Below are 26,537 nucleotides of genomic sequence, written 5' to 3'. Positions count from 1 at the left end.
TAGGCTCAGAATTTGGTGGAAGCATCATGAAAACATGGATCCATCCTGCCTTGGATCAACACTTCAGGCTGCTGCTGGTGTAATGGTGTGGGGGATATTTTCTTGGCCCACTTTGAGCTCCATAGTACCAGCGTGGCCTGGTTTAACCACCACAGCCTACCTGAGTATTGTTGTTGACCATGTCCATCCCTTTATGACCACAGTGATACATCTTCTGATGCTACTTCCAGCAGGATAATGCACCATGTCACAAAGCTCAGATCTTCTCCAGCTGCTTTCTAGAACATGACACTTCATGTTCACTGGACTCCAATCCTCCACAGTCACCAGATCTCAGTCCAGTAGAGCAGCTTTGAGATGTGGTGGAACAGGAGATTCTCATCATGGATGCAGCCGACAAATCTGCAGCAACTTTGTGACGCTGTCATGTCGATATGGAGCAAAACCTCTGAGGAAGGTTTCCAACACCTTGTTCCACCAATCACACCAAGAATGAAGACAATTCTTGAGAAAAACGGGTACTATAGGTGAACCTGATAAAGTGAATGTAAAAGTCTGATTCACACCAAAAGTAACAAGAAAATCCAACATAATCCAATATAAGTTTAAATGAGCTTATATTTATTATTGTGGATTCAGCATTTTCAGACATGTATGTAAGTTTGAATTTTATATAAAAAGTAAGTTTTGAATACTTTATCTGTGATTTATTAAAAGTAGTGGCTGACACTGGATGCATCAAGTCAGTTGAAAGGGCACTTTACAAAGGGGAGAGAGAACAAACATGTTCAGAAAAAAACAAACTAACCGCTCACAGAGGAAGAGCCCTAAAGAAGAAAATGGAAACACTGCCGAGGGGAGCCCGAATGGCGGATGAAAGCGACCAGCGAAAAGCGTCTCTAAGCGTTTTTTTTGAGTGTGAAGTCGGTCCCTCCGTCCTTCTGGGGTGCTCTGCTGGTAGTTTGATGCCTTTGACACAACCTCATCCATATTACATAATCTTTACCATGAGCTCTGATCGCTCCTCATGGAAACATAAAGAAGCACAGAGAGGGGACATGGGGGTGGGGGGTGGACAGGAAATGAAAGAAAATGATGGAAGAGACCAAAGGAAGACTTGATAGGGAATAGAAAGCAAAACTGAGAGGGAAAGAAGAAGTGAGGAAAAATAAAAAAGATGTGAGCAGCAGGGGATGGCGGAGAGAAGGAGAGGAAAGGGGGAGATGAAGAATGTGATGGGGGGATGAGGAAGATGACTATAAGAAAAAGGAAACAAGAAGGAAATAAATGAAAGAAACTGAGATGTTTTTATGTTAAATGACACACCCAACTCTTGAGTCATTTTTATGTTCCCCCCACGCCTCCATCCCACTCCCATCAACCTCCTGTCCCTCTGCATTAGGAGATGCCTTGGGGCATGCGAGGCAAAGACATACTAAGAGAGTGAGAGATAGAGGAGTAGAGGAAGGGGGAGTTCAGTCTGTTAAAAGCTGTCTTTTAAATAAAGTTAGCTGAGGGAATTATTATTCGTGGGAGAGATGGTCTGTTTTTACACCAAAAGTGTTGTGATTGAATAGGAATAAAATGAATATACCTGCTACAACAAACCAATTAAAGCTTTGGGTTGTTTTTCATTGCTGTTCTGTGAATGACAACATGCTGGTCTGGTCCACCTCCACCTCCCAGACGACCGGTGTGTCTCTAGACAACATAAGGGGATGGCCTCGCACTGCATCCTGCAGGCTGGGTTTCTGATGATCACCACTCTGAGATAATCAGCTAAGGTTTATATTTTTTATTGGATGTCGAGGAGCTAATTTCAGCCCCACACAGCTAGACAAAAAAAAAAAAAAAAAAAATGTATACCGCAATAAATCACGATAAATTGCATTGTTATGTGCAAAATAATGAATTCTAAAGCAGTGTCAGCCTTTTTCTTTTTTTTAAGTCCTGCAATTTCAAAGTTCAGTAACTTTTGGTTAAAAACAAACTGCACCAGCAGTTTTCTCTTTACACAGACAAAACATTTAAAAAAATTATCTTTTTTCAAATGAATTTTGTAAATGTTGTTAAATCTTGTAAACTAAATCATAACTAGTTTGTTCTATTTTTGTGTTCTCCAGTATTTTGGTGAGAGACATTTATGTAAATTACACTTACTAGTGGTTGAAGTCTTTAGTTTTTTGTATTTTTTTGGACTACAGTAATGAAACAGTCTGAGAAAACTGCATCTATTCACAAGCTTACAGCTTTAAAACAATGCATTTATTTTTATGTCTTATATTAATATATTTTAGTTATATTCTTTTGGTTGTGTTTTTGTGGTGTTCTGACTATTTTTTTAAACATCAGTATCTATAGTATCAAAAAAGTAATAAACACCATCCTTAGTTTCAGTATTGAGTTGGAAACTTTAATGAATCGACCACCCTGGTGTCCATTTAAGCTTAACTGTAAAGTTTAAGAAAATAAAATGATTGGTTACATGGGCAAGAAATCTGACAAGGGATTGAAATGGCTGTCATCACGTATTAGTGTTTGGGTTGAGCCAAGCTGAACCAGGGTTGTGTGGTCGTCACCACGTCCAGCTCCACCAGCTCTCCATGCTGTTCACATACTCTGACCTCAGCTGGGAGTCAGGCTGATGCTGGGGCTGATGCCAGGAGCTGGGGCTGATGCCTAGAGCTGGGGCTGATGCCGGGAGTCTGGCTGATGCTGGGGCTGATGCCGGGAGTTGGGGCTGATGCCGGGAGCTGGGGCTGATGCCAGGAGCTGGGGCTGATGCCGAGAGCTGGGGCTGATGCTGGGAGTTGGGGCTGATGCCTGGAGCTGGGGCTGAATTGGGGCTGATGCCGGGAGTTGGGGCTGATGCCGGGAGCTGGGGCTGATGCCAGGAGCTGGGGCTGATGCCGAGAGCTGGGGCTGATGCTGGGAGTTGGGGCTGATGCCTGGAGCTGGGGCTGAATTGGGACTGATGCTGGGAGTTGGGGCTGATGCTGGGGCTGATGCCAGGAGCTAGGGCTGATGCCAGGAGCTGGGGCTGATGCCGAGAGCTGGGACTGATGCTGGGAGTTGGGGCTGATGCCTGGAGCTGGGGCTGAATTGGGACTGATGCTGGGAATTGGGACTGATGCTGGGAGTTGGGGCTGATGCTGGGAGTTGGGGCTGATGCTGGGGCTGATGCCGGGAGCTGGGGCTGATGCCTGGAGCTGGGACTGATGCCGGGAGTTGGGGCTGATGCCTGGAGCTGGGGCTGAATTGGGACTGATGCTGGGAATTGGGACTGATGCTGGGGGTTGGGGCTGATGCTGGGGCTGATGCCGGGAGCTGGGGCTGATGCCTGGAGCTGGGACTGATGCCGGGAGTTGGGGTTGATGCTGGGGCTGATGCCGGGAGCTGGGGCTGATGCCGGGAGCTGGGGCTGATGCTGCATGACGGCCGAACCTTTTGCGTGTGAGTTTGGACAGGGGAAGGGCCTGAGGCCGCACCCGCAGATCATTAAGAAGAACAGTGTGGGTTTTCATGTCAGCATACAAATGTCTCCAATGACACCAGAAAAAGTTGCTAGATTTGTTGCTAGTTGGAGTTGGATGGGTTTTTCAACTGATGAAAATTCTTTTACTGAATAATAGTGAGACTCACAGATGTTTGTTGCAGAACCTGGGATATCAAATATCAAAGATCGGGGTAATCAGGGGCTGATCAGAGGCTGATTGCCACGATCAGAGAAGATGACAATGAACATGACTAAATAGTGCATGAGTACAGCAACCGCGACAATTTAATATCTAAATTGTTAAAGTTAAATATGTTTGAATAAATTGGTATCTGATAATCTTTTTTTTTTAAACACTACTGGGCACAGCTGTAATTTTGTATGATCCAAGTTACCTATTATTTTTAGCCTTGTGACACCCAGGTCTCATTCTCTTTTCTTGCTCTTTCTGTTTCTCATCTTTCTTTTCTCAGTACCAGATAGAAAACTTCTCTTCATGTAGATAAACGAGCTTTCTTCTGTTTGTTTAAATAAGACATTGATCGGCCTTCTGCGGTAACCTATTGGCTCAGGGCCGCAAGCGTTTGTTGGTTTGCCTGTTGGCAAGCGCCACCTCTGCATACTTGAAAAGGGTTTTTTTTAGAGTGGGGTTGGGGGGCTCAAGTGACCTTGACATGAACGCGGGAAATGACATGCAGCAAAGAGCCTAAGGTCGTAACAAAACCTGGGTTTGCTGCACTGAGGGGCTGCAACTCAACCAGTTGAGTTTTTTTGTTTTTTTTTATGAAAACAGCAGTGGAAAATGTCTGTCATGATGTAGCCAGATGTTGAACATAGGTTCTGACAGATGATTGTTGAATGTGTGTTTCACAGGGAGACCTGTCGCTGTGTTCAGATGGAGAATGTTTTTTTTTTCTTTCTTTTTGTGCCTTCATTGTAAAAACTGCACTGTTTTGTGCTGTAGACCAACACTTTCTGCTGTGGAGTTGGGTTGATTAATATTAAATTTCCTTTGAAAATGCCACAGTCCTCCTCTGGTAAAATCTTCTTCCAGAGAACACCATCATTTTCTAGTTATTCTACTAATAAACAAATGAGTAGCAATAAGAATACAAATGGTAGAAACTAGTAGAAATGAACTATGTCAATCACTTAATCTCACCGGCTGATGCCACATAAAACGGATGTTTTTTTCCTTGCAGGTGAACGTTTGTTTGTTGGCATTAATCTAAAACTCCACATGAAGGTATCTCGGATCCAGGTTGAATAAAATACTGCTTTTGTACCCAAATGGTACAGTCTGCAGGACAACATGTACTGTTTCATTCCACTCAAAAATACTACTGTGTACTCCTCTGAATTCATCAAAGCTTTGATACAGTTTGGTTGCTGTGGGATACAAAATCAAACACAACACCAGTTGGCGGGGATCAAAGTTAAAGAAATAAATACTCAGACAAATATGTTTTTTGGTCCAGGTTCAAACTGCTGCTCTGTTGAGAAGAAACAAACGTTGTTGTTGTACTGACACTTATTTCTATTCATTATTTATGTTTCTTGTACATATCCTCATTTAGACAGCATCCAGAGCAACATAAAGACAGGATGCTGTACTTTAAAAAAGGCTGCAACCTTGAAATATTTTCACAGGATTTTCCGTAGAACACCTCAACTAACAAAACAGATCTTCATCGTTTACAATGCAGACATATCTGCAGGGTCAGGTTGCTGACAAGGAAACTTATGAGATGGAACATAGAAAAAAACAACTAAATAATTGTAAATTAATGAACTACCTGACTTTGTAATAAGAGGATTTGTAATGTACACATACAATGTTAATAATTAAAGATGTTAATCTAAATCTAAATTATCTATTATCAGAATATGAAGCGCTGTTTTTCTGTGTGGGCTCTGGAAGTTTCTTACCAAAATGAACTGAAGTCACATGCGTGAGAGAATAAGTGAGTGATGGAGGGGAGGGGGGAGGGAGGGAGGATGAGTTCTTTAGTGGCTGTGTGATCATGGCCACCAGTTCCACAGCTGGTGCACCAGCAGGCAGCCCAGCCTGGCCATATGCTCCCTGGGCTGCTCCCACTGCTCCCATTATCCTCAGTGGAGCAGCCTCGCCCCCTCCATCCCCTCCCCTGTCCCAAACTACCAGTATTACAATGTCCTCATTCCCCCCAACCCACCACCACTTCAGCCCTCAACACAGCTATTATGTTTGGTTTTTTTAATAAAAGACTAAAACACATCATCAATTGTTCTCCTTTTTCTGAAAACATGTTATCACAGAAACGCTGATGAAGACGTCTCATAGTTTATTTACTTTTTGTTTATGGTCAAACAAATTTCCTGTGATTAGAACATGGAATGTGTTTATTTCTATTTTATTAATGGTTTAAAAAATACTGTACATCCTTTTTTGTTTCCATTAATTAAAAAATTAAAAGACTATTTCCAGAGAGACCTTCCTAAATTAAATAATTCTCTATTTATTTGTTGTCTTATTTTATTTATTATTATTTTTTTACTTATTTTAATTTCCAGTTATGAGAACGTGGTATGTGATTATTTTCTATTTTAATTTTCTTACAGTCGAATTTAAAGACACAAAGTGTATTTACAGACTGGAGGACTGGCTGGATAATAAGTTAACAAACAGTATTTCTCATTTCCTATTAATGCTTTTCATTCATTCATTCATTCATTCATTCATTCATTCATTCATTCATTCGTTCATTCATTCATCATGACTTCAGTTTTATGAAATAAAGCAAATTCTTGTAACATTAGTTCTAAACTAAAAAGACCTGCAGCCTGAATGACAAAACCTGGCCAAGTGTTCATGTCTGTACCAGTATGTTACCAGCAGATGGGGAAAAAAACAGTTATATTATTGAAAACTGACATGAGGTCAGAGAGCTGAAGAAATTTGACACAAAGCGATGTAACTTCTGATGTTGGCTGAATCGGCCAAAACTTTTTATTCTGAGTTCTAAGTTATGACCGTAGGAACTACTTTGTAGATTTAATGAATAAATAAGAATCAAGCTCCTTGTTAAATCTGAGAAGTTTCCCATAGAATATTTGATCTACTTACGTCATATGTGTTCAAACTAAAACCTTTTTTTCTTCTTACAACATCCAGTAATTTTAGTGAGAGAAATTACTTTATTTATTCTGTTTCAGTGAACAAACCAACTGTTGTGCTGCTGTCCTCCATGGCAGGCGATTGTTAATTCCTTATCATTATGTCCATTAATCAAGTCTGAATAGAACTTTTAAAATGCCATAACAAGAAATATATGCACCGGAAATTTTATCGTTTACTAGATTTTAACAATACAGCTGCTGTGTGGTGTGACCAGAGGGTGGCCATATAGGCTACACTGTTCTCCAAACAGCAAACAAACCTGAAGAAGAAGAAAGACGACTGAGGCGGACGGCCCCTAGCGGAAAATGGAGAAAGCTCGTCCTCTGGAGTTAACGTAATCTCTGGGAATATCTGGGACATTTTATCATTATCTGGGAAGATGCAAGTCAGTTTTAATTAAATTTTTTATTGCTGGCTGAGACAGGAAACTATGGAGCCCTTCTGGTGACAATAATTAAATTCATTTGTGGCAACACAATCATGTTACAAATTATTGTGAAGGAGCCAAAGAAGATAAAGAAGAAGAATACTGGAACGTGATTAATCGTGTTCAATCCACAGTTAATCAGATAAAAATCTCTCTCTCTCTCTCTCTCTCTCTCTCTCTCTCTATATATATATATATATATATATATATATATATATATATATATATATATATATGTGTGTATATATATATATATATATAATATGTGTGTGTGTGTGTGTGTGTGTGTGTGTGTGTGTGTGTGTGTGTGTGTGTGTGTGTGTACTGTATATTTACGTATTTGGAAGGCTTAAACAATGCGTAATTCTTATAGTTTGTAAAAAGTATTATTCCGTCTGATATCTGATCGATGAATCAAGTCAGTAGAGCACAATACTGATATTATTAGATTAAATCTGTGTCAAGTCTAAAAAGAAAAAATGTAAATATTTATCTAAGAAAAAAAAAACTAAAATCAATTTGACTGAAAAAAAAACACAGAAATAAAAACCTTCCAATTCTTAACTCTAATATTTGTTTCAAATATCAGAAACTAAAGAAGAAAACCTGGTCAGTGCTTCCTTTTTCTACTAAATTTTATTATTTTTGTTGTTTTTTTTTAATGTTAAACATGAATGTTTTCATGTGACAGTAAGAATAAGCAGCCACCCAGCAGCCAGCCTTCCACACCACCCTCATCCTCCATCTCTCATCCTGTGTGGGCCCCTGGCAGAGGCTTGGGGCCATCTACAGTTTCACAATTCCTGCTCTAACTGCTGTCACTTACCTACTTAGCCGACCCCCTACACACACACACTCTCTCTCTCTCTCTCACACACACACACACACACAAAGCCACATAGCCATGCCATCAATGCTGTTTTTTTTTACCCCCTCCTCCTTCTGTTTTCATATCTCTCTTGTCTTTGTTAACTTTATATACGTCATCATTCAACATTCTCATTAACGACAAACATTATATGTTACAGCTGACACATAAATTTTGAGAAAAAATACACTAATAAAGCTCTCTAAACAATTTAAATGTATAATTAAACTTTACATCATCATAACCTCATTGTTAGCATCCCATCTTATTAATGTTACATGCTGATGAGTGTACCATTTCATATTTACTCATTGTTAAAATTTCCCAAGTGTTTTCCTTTAAATAACAGCTGTTTAGTTTAATATCAAAAGAAAAATAAGAAAAAGAGTCTTGCGAATCTCTACTTTCTCATTAAGTTGTAGTGATGTTCTGATGTTACATGGAACCAATTAACAAATTTACACCAAAACATTCATCAACCAGTTAGAAACATTATTTCCACAGTTGTTCTTGTTTGCCATACTCATTTTATGTATCTTTTACTTCTTTCCCCCACAAAAACAAATTTCAAAAAAGCTCCTTAAATTATCAAAACTTTAAAATCATCTTTTTGCCTGGTCACCTTGACTTTCTCTGTGTCTCATTAGCGCCTCAGAACACAGCAAAAATAGTACAAAACTTCACCTTGGATGAGTAATCAGGCCAAAACTCATTCTTTTATTGGACTGCAGTCTGATGCGCCTTCTCGGTCCACACACTAACAATATGTTTTAATCTTCACTGTACAGAAGCAAAAGTGTATTAATGGACCGACAGTTAGTCCTCATTACATATTGATACTGCAGAACATACTGTAAAGTGTGTATTAAGTATTAAGCACTTTAAATTTTTCCCACTCTCCAAATTTGTGAGCCAAATTTGTGAGTCTTTAATGTTTTATTTACTTGGAGCTAGTGAGCAGCAGTATGGTAATTTTCGCCTCTGCTGAGGGGAGGTGGGAATTCTCAAGTCACACACTTCTGGGTGACAGTTTGATGTTTTGGCACATGCACACATACACAGGCACATATGGACTGGTATGCACAGCCACGGACAGAAATGCATAAACATGGATTCAGACACAGATAAAATGAATATGCATGCATCATGTAGCTGCATGTGAGTTTGAACGTGAGGCAGAGCTTCTTTGAAAACTAAAAGAAAACACACTTAAGGAATAAAACTACACAGAGTGGAAGAAAATACAGTTTTATTGAGCAGCATAATTTCTTCTTAATCCCAATAACATGAATTCTTTCCTTCAACATCGTCACAATTAGGTGAGTCTATATTCTATTAGTAACTTGTAAAAGGTATAAATAAGTCTTGTATTTGAGTTGATTCAATATCAGTATAAATAAATAAAACTGTGTCAATCCTCACTACTTCCACAGGAATTTAGAGGGTCAGTAGCAGCCAGGAGCTGCTGATCAATACTCTGATTAATTGATTATCATCACTGATCCGCTCGCAGGCTTCTTCGTGGGTACAGTTTCATCTATAAAGCTATTATTGAACCATTCCCTCCATACCTCTGCTTTTTTTCTTGCATTTCAATACAACTCAAGGTACAATCTGTGATCCCAAGTCTGTCTTTCGCCTCAGTGCCCAGAACTCGCACTGAGTTTAGAAAGAAGGCATTCATGTACTCTGCTTGGCTTGGTTTTTAAAATACAGCCAAGTATCAGGCCCTCGTTAGCCTCCCTCAGTTTAAAACTCTCACAGACATGCTAGTGGATATGGGATTGTGCAGGTGCTTTGCTGCATGATGTGCTGTGACATGGTGAATTTTGTCTCTCTGCACATTCATATGTGTTTGAACACAATGCCAAGGAGGAAAGACATCAGTAATGGTTTTATAGAAGCAAATGTTACTCCCCATTAATCTGGAAAGGGTTATGAGGTCTTTTTCAAACTGTCTATCTGGAATCCATGGTTTGTTTGGAAGGGTTGCAGGGGAAATCTTCTTTTCTCTAAAAACAACATGGCAGCATGGCTTAGGTCGGCAAAGCTGCATCTGAACGAATCACAAGACTTCTGGAACAACATCCTTTAGACAGACCAGACCAAAGTGAAGCTGTTTGTCACAAACACCTCATAGCAGCTATCAGCACGGTGGTGGAGGGATGATGGTCTGGACACCTTAGAGTCATTGAATGGACCATGAACTCCTCTGGATACCAAAATATGCAGAGGAAAATATCTGTCATAATTTTCTATACTACTTAGTCCAATTCAGGGTCACAGGGAAGTTGGAGCCTATCCCAGCAATTAGCAAGCGGGAGGCAGGTAAACCCTGGACAGGTTGCCAGTCCATCACAAACTCCACACTTAATGGCCACTAATTGAACCTCCCCAGAGCCAAGGCTGGGGTCACAGTGCTTACCACCACACCACCATGCAGCCCGTCAAAAATCCATATGACAACTAAAGCTTGGCTGAAACGGTTTCATCAACAGGACAATGATCCCAAACTGCAGCAGATCTACAACAGAATGGCTGAAAAGGAGGGGAATCAATGTTGACAAGATCCAGACCTCAACCTGACTGAGATGCTGTGAGGGGACCTTCAGAGCTGCAGAAACCAATGCTGCAAACCTCAATGAGCTGAAGCAACACTGGAAAGAAGAGTTTTACTCTCAGTTTGAAGCACTGTGTCATTGTTTTGAATACTTATTTAATGTTCACATCAAGATGATTGACAGGCAGTGAGCTCCTCTCACAGTGCTAATTTTTTGCTAGGTTGATTTGCAGTGATAAACATAAGATTTCAACTGTTTCCTGGCTACAAGACATAAATAAAGGGGATATTGTAATGTTCTCTGTGATATGAGGAAAAATGCATTTAAACATTAAGTTAGCTGCTAGTCATAACCTTCCTCTTCAGAGCGACTCAGTCAGTTTATTTGACAACTAAAAATCCATTTACTGTGTCAGTGTTGATATCATGTTTAGTCTGGCTCTGTTGCTTCTCTGTCCAGTTGAATTCCAGGATATTAACACAGCTTAACATCTGCCACAACACAGTGGGCCAACCTGTGGAGAAAACCATCTTGTTAGCCAGGCACTGCTTCTCCATCCAGTCCAAGGATTAGTGGCCAGCATCAGGTGGACATTTCTGTCATTTATTCCATGCACTATCGCACTGCTCAACCAGTCACACGGGGCTGTTTCTTGATGGGTTTAATCTTTAAATGCAAATGGACACTAAATTATGATCTTGTGAAAAATAATACAAAATCTATCCACTGAAGTTTAAAATCATACAAAGCTGCATTGAACCCAAGTGGCTCCTTGGATTGGATGGACCTCCCCACATGAAAATACAGAGCACACAAACACACACTGTAGTGTATGGTCCACCCTCCTCTTCCTCCTCCTCCTCCTCCTCTGGTCAGCTTTGTTTGGTTCAAAGTGCAGAACAACAAGATCAAATTTCACAGAGGAGCTGGACTCTGACAAACACAAGAGAAGAAGAAAAAGAGAACTGAGAAGGGTAGAAGGCAAATATGACACCTCTGTTCAGCATCTCTCAGAAGCCACATGCACACACACACACCTACACACACCCAAGCACACACACACACACACACCTTTGTTTACTAAACTTTCCGGCTTTGAAATATTTATTAGCGTTGGGAGGCTCAGTGTGTTTGTGTTTGTTTGTGTACATGTTTGCATTTGTGTGTGTGTGTGTGTGTGTGTGTGTGTGTGTGTGTGTGTGTGTGTGTGTGTGTGTGTGTGTGTGTGTGTGTGTGTGTGTGTGTGTGTGTGTGGGAGTGAGCTTTTGTTTGTGTGTGTAAAGTGGTGGATGGTTGCCCATGAGACAGCCAGTTATCAGGGGAACAGGTCATAAGTGTGTGTAAGAGAGGGAGACCTCTGTCATACCTGTGTGACAGAGTGTGTAAATGAGCATTAGTTCACACACACACCTAGAGTAAAAGAAGTGTTTTCATTGACAAGAAGATGGTGTGTGGTAACAGATGGTCTGGCTCCCATAGGGACTCATCACCTGGAGATCATCACACGTCGGTCTCCGGGAGTCCAACATTTTCATACATTTTATAAAAAAGATCAAATGTTTTTGTTTAACTTTTATGAAGCAAAATAACAAAGAGGGTAGAAATATGCTGTTTTCTTACTTTCTGCTGGTTCTTCTCTGTTGACAGTAAGACAATCAGAGATGCGCATCATGAATTAAAAACTGTAAACATGAACAGTGACTAACTCGTTAATGCCTGATCCATAAGTAGTGGACAGCCTCATTTAGCCCTTTAACAAAATGTGAAAAATTAGCAAAAATAATTAGCATTTATGTACAGTATATTACTGTTTGACATGTCAGAGTTATTGTAGTGTAAAAGGAAACCACCAGGGGACAGAAGACAAGTAGCATAGACAAAATCTGGCAAATACCTGAACTAGACCTTCGTCCATCACTGCGGTGGTATTTTTGTGTATATTAGAGCAGAAGAGAAGAGAATCGCAATATTTTCTTAACAATACTGAGGAAATTTGGCAGAACTTATGCAGTTCTTGGTTGCTCAAACAGAAGTGGAAAACTGAAGTGATGGTCCCGGGATATAATGCTGGAGGAATTGCTGGATTTTATACCCAACAACAACAACGCAGATAATTCAGATGAAGAGTTGTGAATCCGACACTAGATTCTCCGTCAAGCTCAACATGACCGAACGAGTAACTTTCATTACACTAGTTATGTTAATGAATGAAAAGACAAGAGGCTTTTAATAATACGCCTTTCTGGCATTGCTACTAAAAATCAGACAGTTTCAATAATTTTTATGCTAACAAAGATTAAAATAAATAAATAAATCAGAATGATACAGTACACTGAAATAATAAGACCAAAAAACAACCACAACAACAAAAATGCTGGGACACTGGGTAAAATGTGAAAAAAAGGAAGCCTGCAATGATTTACACATCTTATAAACACCTGTTTATAAAAAAACCTTTTACAGACATGTTGCTGCCATCAGAATAAAAATGAGCTCATATTTTCCATGAAATGGTGAAATAATAATATAATAATACTAATAATAATATTTATTATTATTATTATTATTTAATAATACAGTTACGTGACCACAGAGGACACGTCATCAGTGGAAAATTAAAAAATAGAAACTCTTGATCAGAGCAGTCAGAGGTGAAACCCAACTAGAAAGTGGTAATAAATTTTTACTCATTACTTTTTCTTTTATGACACCTTTTTCTTCCCAATCTGTTTTTTTTTCTTATCTCTGTGAAGCTTTCTGCAGCCTGAATGCAGCTACAGAACAACACACAGTCACCATCGCTCGCTCTCTAATTGCATTTAGTCTCATTGTTTTAATTTGCCAGCCCTTCCATTTCCCTTCTCTCTCCTGATTCTCATTGGACAATGAAATCTGGAGTAAAGTGGGACTGATCCTCATAAATCATTAAGCAAGGTTTGTTTTGCCTTGCGAATGTAATTAATACATAATTAATATTTAAAGATTGACACATTTATCAAATTTAATTTCTGCATCGCTGTAGAAACAGTGAAATGGGGAAAACAAACAAATGGAAGGGTTTTTTTGTTTTTCTGGAGGGAGGAAGCTGAAAAGGAAAAGGAGAATAGAAACCAAACAAAGGGGGTGGGAGGGGAGGGAAATTAGCACTAATGAGAAAGAAATGAGGCAACGTCTTAATTAGCAGACAGGTAGCAGCTAAGTCCCAGAGGTGAAATCTGCTGAGTTAACTTCACTCGGCAGATTTCTTCTTTTTAATCTTCATTTCTGATAGCTGATTTAGTTCTTATGTCATTAGACACTTAGATGTACAAATCTCAAACACGTCAGCTTTTAAGCTACAGAAATTATAAACACTATGAACCTTATTGGATTATTTATTTCTCACATTTGCTGTGCTCACACACACACACACACATGTGTGTGTGTGTGTGTATTTGTATGTATACTAAAATCTGGTCAGTCTGCCTTGATTTATCCTTTCTTTTCCCTCTTTGCCCCGCTCTCCCCCCTCCTCATCCTCCTCCCCTCACCCCTGAGACATTGCTGTTAAGCAGGACCACTTTATCCTGTCAATACATTCAACAGAGCATTATTGAACTGGGCTGTATGAGAGGCTGCTGGTCAGAAATGATGAACGGAAGGGGTAAAGGAAAAAGAAGATTAAAAGACAGATTAAAAAATATTTAAAGAGGGAATATTTGTTTTAAAAAGCAAATAAAAAAGAGAATAATAAAAAGAGATGAGCAAAGAAGGAAATAAGCAATCTAACGATCTAGTGCCCAACTTTTTTTTTTGTTTTTCTTCTTCTTTTTGTGATAATGTGTCAGTTTCAGACACACAGGTAATAACTGATTTTCTAGTTTGGAGAGACTTTAATGAAGGTAATACTGTAGTTTGAAAAAAAATCCTTTACCATTGATCATCAATGCCACCAATGCTGCACTTTCATTGGATCTGCAGAGCTGCATCACCAGCATCACAAAGGTGAGGTTGGACAACCCACATATTCCACATTGAAGACTGGAAGAACTGCTCCTGTCTACTTGCTACGATGGGCTTTTTGTTTACAGGGTGTGCAACATCTACAAGAGAAGTTTGTGTGTCTTACCAAAGACAAAAAAATACAACACCCATTCATCCATTATCTATACCTGCTTTTTCACCCATGTATCTGGGCAACATGCAGAGAATGAGTGGGCATGTCTTCTAACTGGATGCTTCAAGCATGCTGGGAGCAGTCCTGTTTACTGAGAGACTCACCGCTTCACTGCAGGAATAACATACAATATCAACTCAAACTAGGAGCCTCTCTGTTTCTCTCATGGAAAACACTTCTAAATTGACAGTTTTGAGGAGCTTAAATGAGCTTTTGGGTGATAAATAACTGCTAGAGTGAGACATCTGCATCCAAACATACCTCTAGGTCCCTGATAATGACATCCCATGTGATGATGTTCTTCCACACTTCCATGAGTAAATGTCAGATGTAAAAAAAAGCAAAGATAGTTTTTCACCTGCACACTCATACACATCCCGGCCCTCTGCTCTGATGAAAGCAGTTTCTGGCTAATGGGTTAATTTCATTCCACTGCTCTCTGCCATGTTGAGGACAATTAGCCTGGAATGGAGCGGTGAATATTTAATGACATCCATCGTGAGGTTAGGAGGGGGGTTGGGGTGGACAAGGATGAGAGAGGGAAACCTGGGACAGCCAAGGGAAGAGTCATACCAGACAGAGAACAAAGCCTGCCACAAGGAAGAGGAGAGGGGGGTGAAGGAAAAAAAAAAATATATATATATATATATATATATATTATTTTTACATTTCTCAGCATGTATGAAACATAAGACCTTAAGACATCTCCTCACATTTTTTGTAAGGAGGAAGTAACGTAATGAGCGGCCGTCCTCTTCTGGCCTTTTTCCACATTTGGCTCCACTCTACTTAGTTTAGATGGTTTTCTATTAAAATTGAGGATCCTCTCAAAGTAGGTTTGTTCCATGTAACAAGGTGGCTCCAATGTCCAGTGATGTCACTTGTATGGACATAAACACAAACACAACAATGGACCAAACACTGACGTGATTATATACCTGCTGCTTGGTCTGTGGTCGGGTTCACTCTTACAGGAAAAATGGAGAGAAGGCTGGAGGCGGCAAGACAAAACACTCTGGGAAAGAAAGAGAGTTTGCAAACCGCCAAACATGAGAGGGTATAAAAAGATGTTTGAGGGTAAGCTAATGGTAGCTAATGCTAGTTTGCCTGTTTATACTAGGAAAGCAAGTTTATTTATATAGCATATTTAATGTGCAAGACAATTAAAAGTGCTTCACATAAAACATTAATAGTATTACAGTGGAGTGTGAGAAGCATCATGTACAAAGTTAGAGCTGCAAGTTGTCACTATTGGGTATTAAAATATTATGATGTTATGATATTAGATGTTGCTTTTAAAATTACCACTGCAAACTGCCGGGCTGATGGGAAGGTGGTGTTCCTTTCTGAAAAGGAATGACTGACGTCCATCTGGTGATGAGAATGTACTGCAGCACCTGATCTATTGGTGGCGGTGGTCCAGGGTGTAGAGGAGGACAGAGATGTAGAGATGTGTGACAGAAGGGGAGGGTGCAGCGGGCAACAGAGGAAAGGAAAAAACTCCTGTTTACCAGGAAGGAAACCTCCCAGCAGACCCCCACTCAGGGAGGGCGGCCATCTGCAGCGACGGGTTGAGGTGGAGAGGACAGGAAGGAGACAACGGGCATCACAACGTTTAGCCAGGAAGATCTGCTGAGATTTAATGATGACATTACTGTCTGGGTTTCTCTGTTTAAGCTGCTACATCGCAACCCAACTCTAGATAAACGATACGAAATGAATGGATGAATTTGATTCCTGTTAAAAGGTAACTTCTAGCTAAATTAAACTTCTTTATCAGAGGAAGGTATTCACAGCACATGATTTTGATCTCAGTGACTGGAAAATGGCAGCACCGGGCTGCTCAGCGCTGCCCAAACCGACCAGTTTCTTTCTTCCTCTCACTTCATTTTATCTCACTTTGAAATTTGAAAATGGTCTTTTATGGAATTCATAATTTTTCTCAAAAACTTCATTGAGTTTACCCTCAAACTGAAGTTCATGGAGAAATTACTATGAACTTTTGACATCGTGGTACTTGTAGTTTTTTTTTTTTTGGTATTTATTGACTTCTTCAACCACAGTTGATTCACACTGAAAACTTTCCAGCACTTAGACTAGAGCTGAGCTTTGAAGCAAGAGTAGAAGGAGAATGGAGAAGTAAAGAATTGTTTACCTTTTAGTCCACATTGGTATCACTGCTCTGATTTAAGAATGTAACTTCTGTCACCAGAGGATTCAGCAGAGGAGGATTCACAATTACGGTGAATACGAGATGGCAGATTGGCAGATGCACGTCTGATCAGATGGACCATTCAGTTTGTGCCCTGAGGTGACAAGAGTGATGGCTACAGTGTGGCCTGTCAATCAAAACTCCCCCAAGTAACTATAACTTCAACAAAGATGAGCTAAAACAGAGGAAAATCCAAATCTTGTACAAGGCCATTAATTGGTTAATTGATCCTGTTTTGCCAATCAAATGTTTGAATTATTAATTGAATAGATGACAATGTTGAGGAGGAGATCTTTAGAGAGTCTGATTGATTGGAGAATGAGGAGGTTAGACGATGATGGGCTGTACCAGGGATGAAGGTTGCTCTGGTGGTAATGGAAGACTCATTGAACTGAGGATATTGATTGGTTGTCTTACAGTGTTAATGCCTCTCAGTGTCTATGTATGAAGTTTAGAAATACTTTATGTGGTGTTTTTATTTTTTAAAAAACATGTGATTAAACAGATAACATTAGTTTTTTACTGCACAGACTTGTGTGTCTTCCTCTGGTAACTTTTTGGTTTACAACATCTCTCTATATGATAAGCGGATCTGATGTTTTGAAGCATACAAAAGCCAAAAAACACTGAACAAAAAACCAGAAAGTAAAGTAAAGGACCAAATTTGGATTTAAGGAATGGATTTAAGGAAGAAAGGGGAATTAAGTGACTCTCAACATGACACAATAACCACATTCCTTGAGCATAATTATTGTGTGTGTCTTCCTGCATGCATAAACAGCCTGTGCAAAGATAAAGTTACACACTCTAATATTTCATTACAGCAGCATTATCTGTGGTATCATTTATTTCCATACAGAGTTGCCTTAATTTTTCTCCAAGATCTTTTAGTAGTGATGGGAGAATCGGATCTCCAGGACATTCCAAAGATTCTCCATGGGTTTCAGGTCTGGACGCTGTGGTAACCAATCCATGTGTGAAAATGATGTCTCCTTTTCCCTGAACCACTCTCTCACAATGTGAGCCCCATGAATCCTGGCACTGTCATCTTGGAATATGGCCGTGCCATCAGGGACGATGGAGTAACCTGCTCATTCAGTATATTCAGGTAGTCAGCTGACCTCATTCTTTGGACACATAATGTTGCTGAACCTAGACCTGACTAACTGCAGCAACCCCAGATAATAGACTGCTCCCACAGGCTTGTACAGTAGGCACTATGTATGATGGCTGCATCACTTCATCTGCTTCTCTTCTTACCCTGATGCTCCCACCACTCTGGAACAGGGTAAATCTGAACTCATCAGACCACATGGCCTTCATCCATTGCTTCAGAGTCCAAGCTCCACAGAAGAAACCTCAATTTTTCCTGGTAAATTTAGACAATTTTCCCACCTTTTCATGATAATACTGTAATACTATTTAGAGTAATAATACAGAACAAATTTAAATGCCAAAGATACACTATATTTACTATATTTGACTTGGGTTTTTAATAAAAAAAAATAGATAAAAAATTATTATTCATGGAAGTATGAGGTATTTCTTGCAAATCAGTGAGTTCTCAACTTACTTGAAGGCACCATGCAGTTGTGGTTAGAATACAAATTGGTCAAATTTAGATTAAATGTAAAGATTTTCTTGGCTTCTTATATTTTTCATTGTTTTGTCAGTGCCCAGAAATGGAACTTCCATCCCATACAGCAGCCTTTCTGGTTAAGCTCAACCTGGAGCCATGAGAGAACATATGGCACATGGGCCAAAGGATCAGCTATGCAAAGTACTGAACGCTATCCTGTTACTCTGTAGTGACATAAAGCTAGTTGTTGCCACTGACAGCTGCTGCTCATGAATGCTGCCGTTGTGCCAACCTTCTTATTGAGGCCAGAACAACATGCACACCTTCAGTTAAAGATCTTAGGATGTGCTTAGCATAATGGAGAAAAGATGGGTTAATTGTCTTCACAGTGAGGAAACACTGAAAGAATACAGCACCAAGCTCTCAAGATCTGTCTCTGTTTCAAGATAGATTGTCCTCCTAATTTATTAAGTTCTAAAATTACAACATAGTTTTAAAGAAGTAAATAAAAACAGAATGCAAAGTTTTCCAAATCTCATTAACTCTTATTTTATTCACAGTAGAACACAGACAACATGTCAGATTTGAAACAAGAAATTTGACCATCTCATGGAAAATCAGAACTCATTTTAAATCTGATGGCAGCAACATGGCTGTAAAAAGTATTTCCAGAGTGATATTTAGCAATAGCATCTCCTTTTCTTCTAACAACTGTCTGTAAACATCTGGGAAGTGAGGAGAACAGATCTGGAGTTTTAGGAATGTTGTCCCATTCTGGTCTGATGCAGGATTCTAGTTGCTCTACAGTCCTGGACCTTGGTTGCCGGATTTCTGCTTCCATGATGGTCCAGATGTTGTGTATTGGTGAAAGGTCTGGACTGCAGGCAGGCAAGTTCAGCAGCCGGACTCTTCTCCTGTGAAGCCATGCTGCTGTGATGGATGCAGGATGTGGTTCAGCATCGTCTTGCTGAAATCTGCAAGGCCTTCCCTGAAACAGACGTTGTCTGGATGGGAGCAGATGTTGCTCTCAAACTTCCATGTACTTTTCAGCACTGATGGAGCTTCACAGATGTGGATGGTGTCCATGCCATTGTCACTAATGCAGCCCCATCCCATCAGAGATGCAGGCTGTTCACCTGTCCACTGATAACAAGCTGGATGCTCCCTCTCCTCTTTAGTCTGCAGGATACGTCCATGCTTTCCAGAAACAATTTCACATTTTCATCCATCTGACCACAGAAAAGTTTTCCACTTGTCTCAGACCATTTCAAATGAGCTTTGGTCCAGAAAAGATAGCACTGTTTCTGGATCCTGTTCACATATAGCTTCTTTTTTGCATGATGAAGCTTTAACCTGCGTTTGTGGATTTCAGGGTGAACTGTGTTCACAGTGATTTCTGGAAGTCTTACTGAGTCCATGCAGTAGGTTCAAGTAGAGCAGGGTTATTCAGTTCAGTCCTACGAGGTCCACAATCCAGTAGGTTTTTCCTTGTATCTCTGCTTCACACCTGCATCAAATTAAATGGATCTAACAGCCAATCAAGTTCTGCACAATGACTAATTAATTTGAGTCTGGTGTGTTGAAGCAGGCATACATGAAAAACCTGCTAGATTGCAGACCTTGTAGGGCTGAATTGAATAACACTGCACTAGAGGGTCATGTGTGGTTTTAATGAAGATCACCGGCATCCAGTCTGACCTTCAGCCTTGTCCCATGCACACAGAGATTCCTCCTGATTCTCTGAATCTTTTGATGATATTATACACTGTAGATGGGGGGGTCTTGAACGTCTTCAGAATTTTATGTTGAGGTGCATTTTCTGAAATTAGTCTACAGTTCTTAGGGCCTGTTTGTCTCAGATCGGTGAACCTCTTTCTATCTTGCCATCTGAGAGACTCTGTCTCTCTAAAATACTCCTGTAATACCCAGTCCTCCTGCTAGTTTACCGGATTACTTGTTAAATGCTCCTCTAGTTGTGCCAAAATACTTTTCTAACCTTTTGTTGCTCCTGTTCCAACTTTGTACAGATGTGTAGCTGCTATAGATTCACATCAGCTCATATTTTCCATAAAATGATAAAATGTCTCCTTTTTAACGTCTGATATGTTGTTGATGTTCTATTAGGAAAAAATATGGGTTGATGAGATTTGAAAATCATTACATTCTGTTTTTATTTACATTCTAAACAGTGTGATTTGAGTTTTAATTCAGTAAGTTATTATCCAAAATTTTAATTTGCATTTAGATTGGATGGATAATGTGTGGTAAAGATGTATTTTATATTAAATATATGTATTATTGTCTCTTTTAGCAAGTTAGTTCAGGAAGAACGTTAATCTAAATCTATACATCTATGTAAATAGCCATGTAAACAATAAACATAAAGAAGAAGAAAACACTCCTCAAGAGCACAAAAGAGAGAGATAAAAAACAAAGCTAGGAAAAAAAATCACTTTTAAAAGCCAATTTCCAACCTTTCAGTCATGATCAGTTTTCTATCATGCAGTCAAAAGCAGTTTTCTGGTTTTATTCCCCTGAGCACTGAGGTGAAATTAAGTGCAAGAGCATAATGCACCATATTGATATTGAACATGTCAAACAAGGCAAATTACTCTCCCATCTTAGAGGCTTACTGAGCCTCTGACCTGACCTCAACTACATACATCCTCTACTGCTGCTGTCATCAGTTCCTGTCATTCACCTGTCGACTCTAAGCTTTAACCTCCTGCTGGGACTAAGTTCCCTCTTCCCATCAGTCTCAGTGGAACTGCCTGCAATAAGCAAATAAATCCACTAAATGACAAACATGTCTTAAACATATTTGCTCATCTTTGTCATGTTAATCCTCAGACTCTGTGATTTCTTGGAAAAAATCTCTGTTTTGTGCTTTATTCATACTCCCTGTTGGGTATGGCTGAAATGAAGTGAACAGGCATAATGCACCTTACTGACATCCACACACGTCAAAGCACAACAAATTACCATCCTGCTGTCTTGTTGAGAGACTCCCTAGGATTTGATCCATAGATCATCTGCACTTGGTGCTCATTAAGCTGTCTCACTCACAGGGGCATTAATGTATTTTGATGATATCAGCATTTTAGAAGCCATTAACATGAGCAGAGAGCCCTGAAGGAAAAACTATGAACAGAGAGCACAGAAAGTTACACACCTCCCTGAATGCGAGCCTTTTAGGGTTTGATTGACTTTTCCATATTATTATCATTTCTGTTGTTTTTATTTTTATGTTTCAAGAACAAGCCACACCCATAGTGGTTCTTAGATATAACAATAAACATTTTTATATGAATATTTAGACGTATTTTGGTAATTTTTTTATCTTACAGTCTCTTCTGTAGGCCTATACTATTGTTTTAGTTTTATCCATATTATCAATGAAAAGCTGTAAAAATAACTTTGACTCTCTGATGATGCAACAAGTGTGCAGAATTGCATGCACATGAGCAAACACACGCAGCATCATCAACAGAGGAATCACATACCAACACACACACTGTGGACAACAGGCATGTTTACAGACAGACAGAGCCGACGGATGAATAAATGATGTGTGTGATCTATAATGAATGCCTCTTGTTCATTACACATTCTCACATTCAACAAGCCACTCCACAGGCCACAACTCTGTCCTCACTGTGTGGGTCTCTACAGTGTTACTTAGACAAATACACTCATTGATTAAGTCAGCTCTCAGAGGACTGAGCTGCACAACCACAGCTATGTTTTTGGTGAGAAGGACATCCTGTATCATCTGGCTCCTAAACTTTTCTATAGAGAAAAAATGTATTTTTATATAGCGATGTACAATAAATAAATAAACATAAAACTAAATCAATTCCACTTTATCGGGTCCACCTTGCTAGTAGTGCAAGGATGCCTTTTTACCTCCAGAACTGTCTTCATTCTTGGTATCATAGATTCAGCAAGGTGTTGAAAACATTCGCTGAGATTTTGCTCCATATTGATATGACAGCATCACACAGGTGCTGCATCCATGATGAGAATCTCCCGTTCCACCACATCCCAAAGCTGCTCTACTGGACTGAGATCTAGTGACTGTGGAGTCCAGTGAACTCATGGTCATGTTCTACAAAGCAGCTGGAGATGATCTGAGCTTTGTGACATGGTGCATTATCCTGCTGGAAGTAGGATCAGAAGATGTTACACTGTGGTCATAAAGGATGGACATGGTCAGCAACAATACTCAGGTAGGCTATGGTGGTTAAACCAGGCCACGCTGATACTAAGGGGCACAAAGTGGACCAAGAAAATATCTCCCACATCATTACACCACCAGCAGCCTGAAGCATTCATCAAATTAAGTGGCAGCAAGCTTTGTGATCTTGAGATAACAAAAACATGTGAAAACTTCCAAACAAAATTCCCAATGGGATGTTTTTGGGAGGACAGTCTATTTTTTTTTCAATCTCTTTCTACTTTAGCACCTAAATAGTTAATTTCTTATACGCCTGCTTCCACTTGTGCATTTACGAAAATCTTTTCTCAAGATTTTATTATGTGTAAACTTTAAATTTTTCTTCTGAACTCAACCCAAGAATTAATAAATGAAACTATTAAAAATTTGGTTTGATATTAGTAGGTCCGTCTCTATAATTAGTGTATGTTTAATCAGCTAAATTCCATTTTTCTGGCTCTCTCTGTAAACTGAGTGGCTCAATGCCATTATGCCTCATAGAAGATATGCAGAACAGTAAAAGAGCAGCAGGCTGGGGATTAAACAAAAGCTACATGAAGCTCAAAGATCAGAGAGGAGGATTAAAGGAAAGAAAGGATGGGGGGAGTTCCACAACACCCTGAGGCGAGGAGGAGAAAATGAGCAGAATGGGGGTGATGATCACTTTGTGTTGTTTTATAGGTGCTGTCACCCACCAGTTTCCTCCTCCCCTCATCCTGTCCAGACCCTCAGCCCTTCCTCCAGGCACAGCATATGATGCTGAGGTGCACATGTTGTATATCTCTACCATTCTTGGACGATTTAACATGAAATTTTGAGCAGATCCTTTTGGTCCCCAGACACCAAGGCCTCCTTTGGTGACCCCCTGGCTTTTCCTCTCACACCTCAGATATCGTGGAAACCACTGCAGCTTTTACAGGTAAACAGGGTGTCCAGGGGGTGAAGTGATGTTAGCTTTGTTGATCCCCTGCACAGTGGTTAACCCACTTAACACTAGCTCATTGTAACTGAGAGCATAAAGCTCATAGTGGCATTATAAAACTTCAGGGAGCCTCTAGCTTTGCTGTGGCCTCTAGATTTTTGTCTGATGTGGACCACTATTAAATTTTTCCATGTCCTGCATTAATTTTCCCTGACTTCATTGTCTTAATTTTTAACATGTTCTAAATGTAGATAAAGAGAAACCACTTAAACAGACAATGAAACAATACTGTCATTTTAGAAGCATCTAAATATTTCCAGTACATATCAATCAGTTTTGATCTCAAAGGAATTTAAGCTCATCGCTTTTCACAGAATAGATTAAATTTTTTTCTCATATTAACTGCTAATGTCAGGTTTTCTGCTGAATTAAGGTCAGAACATTGATGTCTAAAACTTGTACCTAATCATGTACTCTTCATCTGTTCTCTGGTAGAACAGCTGGTGCTGTTATAAAACATTGACTTTTTGCCTCTTGAGATTTACTTGAAGGCACATGCACTTACATTCTCCTTCAGAAAACATTGTTAAATTAAAAACAGCAAGTCATTAAACCATAATACTAACACCACCGTGTTTTACAGATGGGATTAGGTTCTTATGTGGAAGTGCTTTTTTTTATTTATTCATTTATTTTCCAAACAAGAACATTTTATTTAACCTCATAACGAGACCTATTTTTCTGCACTTTGTCCAAAATTACAAACCCAAAATAAATTAAGAATATTTTCATAACTACAAGGGTTATATGTTTAATCTCTGTAATCTCTACAGAAAGCTAAGAGATGAGAGATTATTACACAAGTGTCAGAATCAAGATATGTGTTACAGTGTCAGTAAATTCACCTGAAATTTAGTTGAAAATGTAAATGTTTTCTCCATCTAAAGGATAACCACATTACTTTCAGGTTAGCAGCCCAATTCATCTAGGAATAAGTAGAGTAGCCCCACGAATTATTAAAGTAGAGTCTGATGAGGAGCTGTGCCACGGTAGAAGGTAAAAAGAGCAGTTTTCCAGGTGTTTTAATAGAGACATTACACAGGTAAATATATCACGAAGCCATCAGCCGATGTTGAGTGTTCTATCACTGGTCTGAGTCAGGAGAATCCAGGGATAGCCCCCACATTCACCTTGGAAACACCATGAGGATCCAGAAAGCAGTGAAGCCCAAGATAGTCTATGATAGGAAGAGTGAATCCTTTACTATAAAACCTCCTTCATCACCATGAAAACCAGCAGGACCTTCATGATTCATTTCAAACAAAGGCAGAGTCATAGGCGAACACATTAGCAGAGTTTTAAGAGCTGGAATCAAACTTTTCAACACAAAACAGCAAAAGTAAGACATGATTTCAGATTCTGGCTGCTAGCTCCCTGAGTATTTGTCCCACCATGATGAGACAGACGTCTTTGTAACCAACAGAGTCTCTGCTTTCATTTGACACAGTGTTTGTGTGGTTTGCGTGACGTAGAGAAATTCGCAGAAGCTCTAAAAGTGACAGTGATGTTCTCATGCTTTTCTTACATTCCCATATAATTGCTTGTGGTTTGAACTCTGAGTAGTAATTGGTTTGAATGCCAGTGCTTGGTAGAGTCTTAACAGAGTTTCTCTGTCAATTTGTATGCTACATGCTCGAATTTATGCTTCCTAGTGTCTGTGTAAATCTCCTGTACTGTACTGCCTCCTGTACTGGGGGGGGCATGTGATCTTCAACAAAGTGCTGATGGATAGAAGTGTTCTTTGGGACTCGAAGTCTATCCTCTTAGTTTGGACATCTGTATCTCTTCTGTTTACTGATGGTGGTGATGAAATCAGCTGATAATAGCTGATCTGAGAGAAACCTTCAGATTTGATCCATTATTAGCTCACAAATTTCCCATCATGCTGTTGACATTATTTTACCAATAAAGCACTCCGGTGGAGCCCAACATTGGCCTCAAAGTTCTTCACATTTGTTCACAATCTGGCTGTATCTGGCTGGAGGAGTCTGAACTCCTGATAGTTTTCTCATGTTTTTTAAGCTTGATGAGTATCAACAACCCTAAATTATTATCTTGAAAATTCAAACACTTGTCTTAAGACATAAGATTAAATTTAAAAATAAAAAACAGAAAACATAGTGAACATTTTGTCTCATTTCTTTTCATTGATTTTCTTTTATACAGCTGTTGGACTTGTGAAAACATAAGATTACATTTTCAGTCAGTTTTTGGTAGAAATATTGAAATTTTCTAAACCTTTAAGCACTCCTGTGTATATGAAGTTCGCTTGTGTGTAAAAACATAGCATGCACAGTAGTGCAAGTGCAAATTATTCATTAAATAACATGACTGGCATCCTTAAATTTCAGAGGAGCAGTTGCTTTTCAAATACATGCTTTCAGTTAAAACAAATCCAACATTTTGTATTTCAGTTTATCTAATGTTTTCTAAAAATGTGTGACTTTACTGTATATTTAATGTAAAAGAAATTAGAAAAACATCAATCATATCAATAACACAGGTATACCTCATGTTATTCTCTGTTTCTCATTGTACTCAGACATTTCCGTCAGCAAAATCTCATCAGGTCAATTGGAGAATGATATGGGAAGGCAGGGGGTGTTTAATTGGGGTCATCTGAAAAACTAGGTCCCCTTTTATTAAAGACCCCATTGACCTTTGACCTGTGCAGCCCAGTTCCTGCTGAAGCTGATGGTCACAGAACAAAAGGACCTGCAGGCCAGTGAGCTGCTCTACAAGTGTTGGAGCGCCGGGGGGTCGACCGCGTTACCATACGTTCATGTCTGGACCTCTTAGTGCTGGCTTCACTGCACACACACACACACACACACACACCCACACACACACACACACACACACACACACACACAATTATTT

General features: G+C 39.5%; 2 long non-coding RNA genes across 2 annotated transcripts; one reads left to right on the top strand and one right to left on the bottom strand.

Moving 5' to 3' along the window:
- Nucleotides 1–544: 544 nt before the first annotated feature.
- LOC121654056 lies at nt 545–20,634 on the bottom strand. Its single transcript, XR_006012900.1, has 3 exons — nt 20,556–20,634; nt 10,528–10,533; nt 545–555 (listed from the first exon to the last, which is right to left on the bottom strand). It is a non-coding gene; the product is annotated as an uncharacterized LOC121654056 (long non-coding RNA).
- LOC121654058 lies at nt 14,594–24,508 on the top strand. Its single transcript, XR_006012902.1, has 3 exons — nt 14,594–14,605; nt 16,799–16,807; nt 24,442–24,508. It is a non-coding gene; the product is annotated as an uncharacterized LOC121654058 (long non-coding RNA).
- The last annotated feature ends 2,029 nt before the right edge of the window (nt 24,509–26,537 follow it).

This window comes from Melanotaenia boesemani, chromosome 15 (genome assembly GCF_017639745.1).
Source record: "Melanotaenia boesemani isolate fMelBoe1 chromosome 15, fMelBoe1.pri, whole genome shotgun sequence".
Taxonomy (NCBI): Eukaryota; Metazoa; Chordata; class Actinopteri; order Atheriniformes; family Melanotaeniidae; genus Melanotaenia; species Melanotaenia boesemani.
This window is presented reverse-complemented; position numbering and strand designations above follow the sequence as displayed.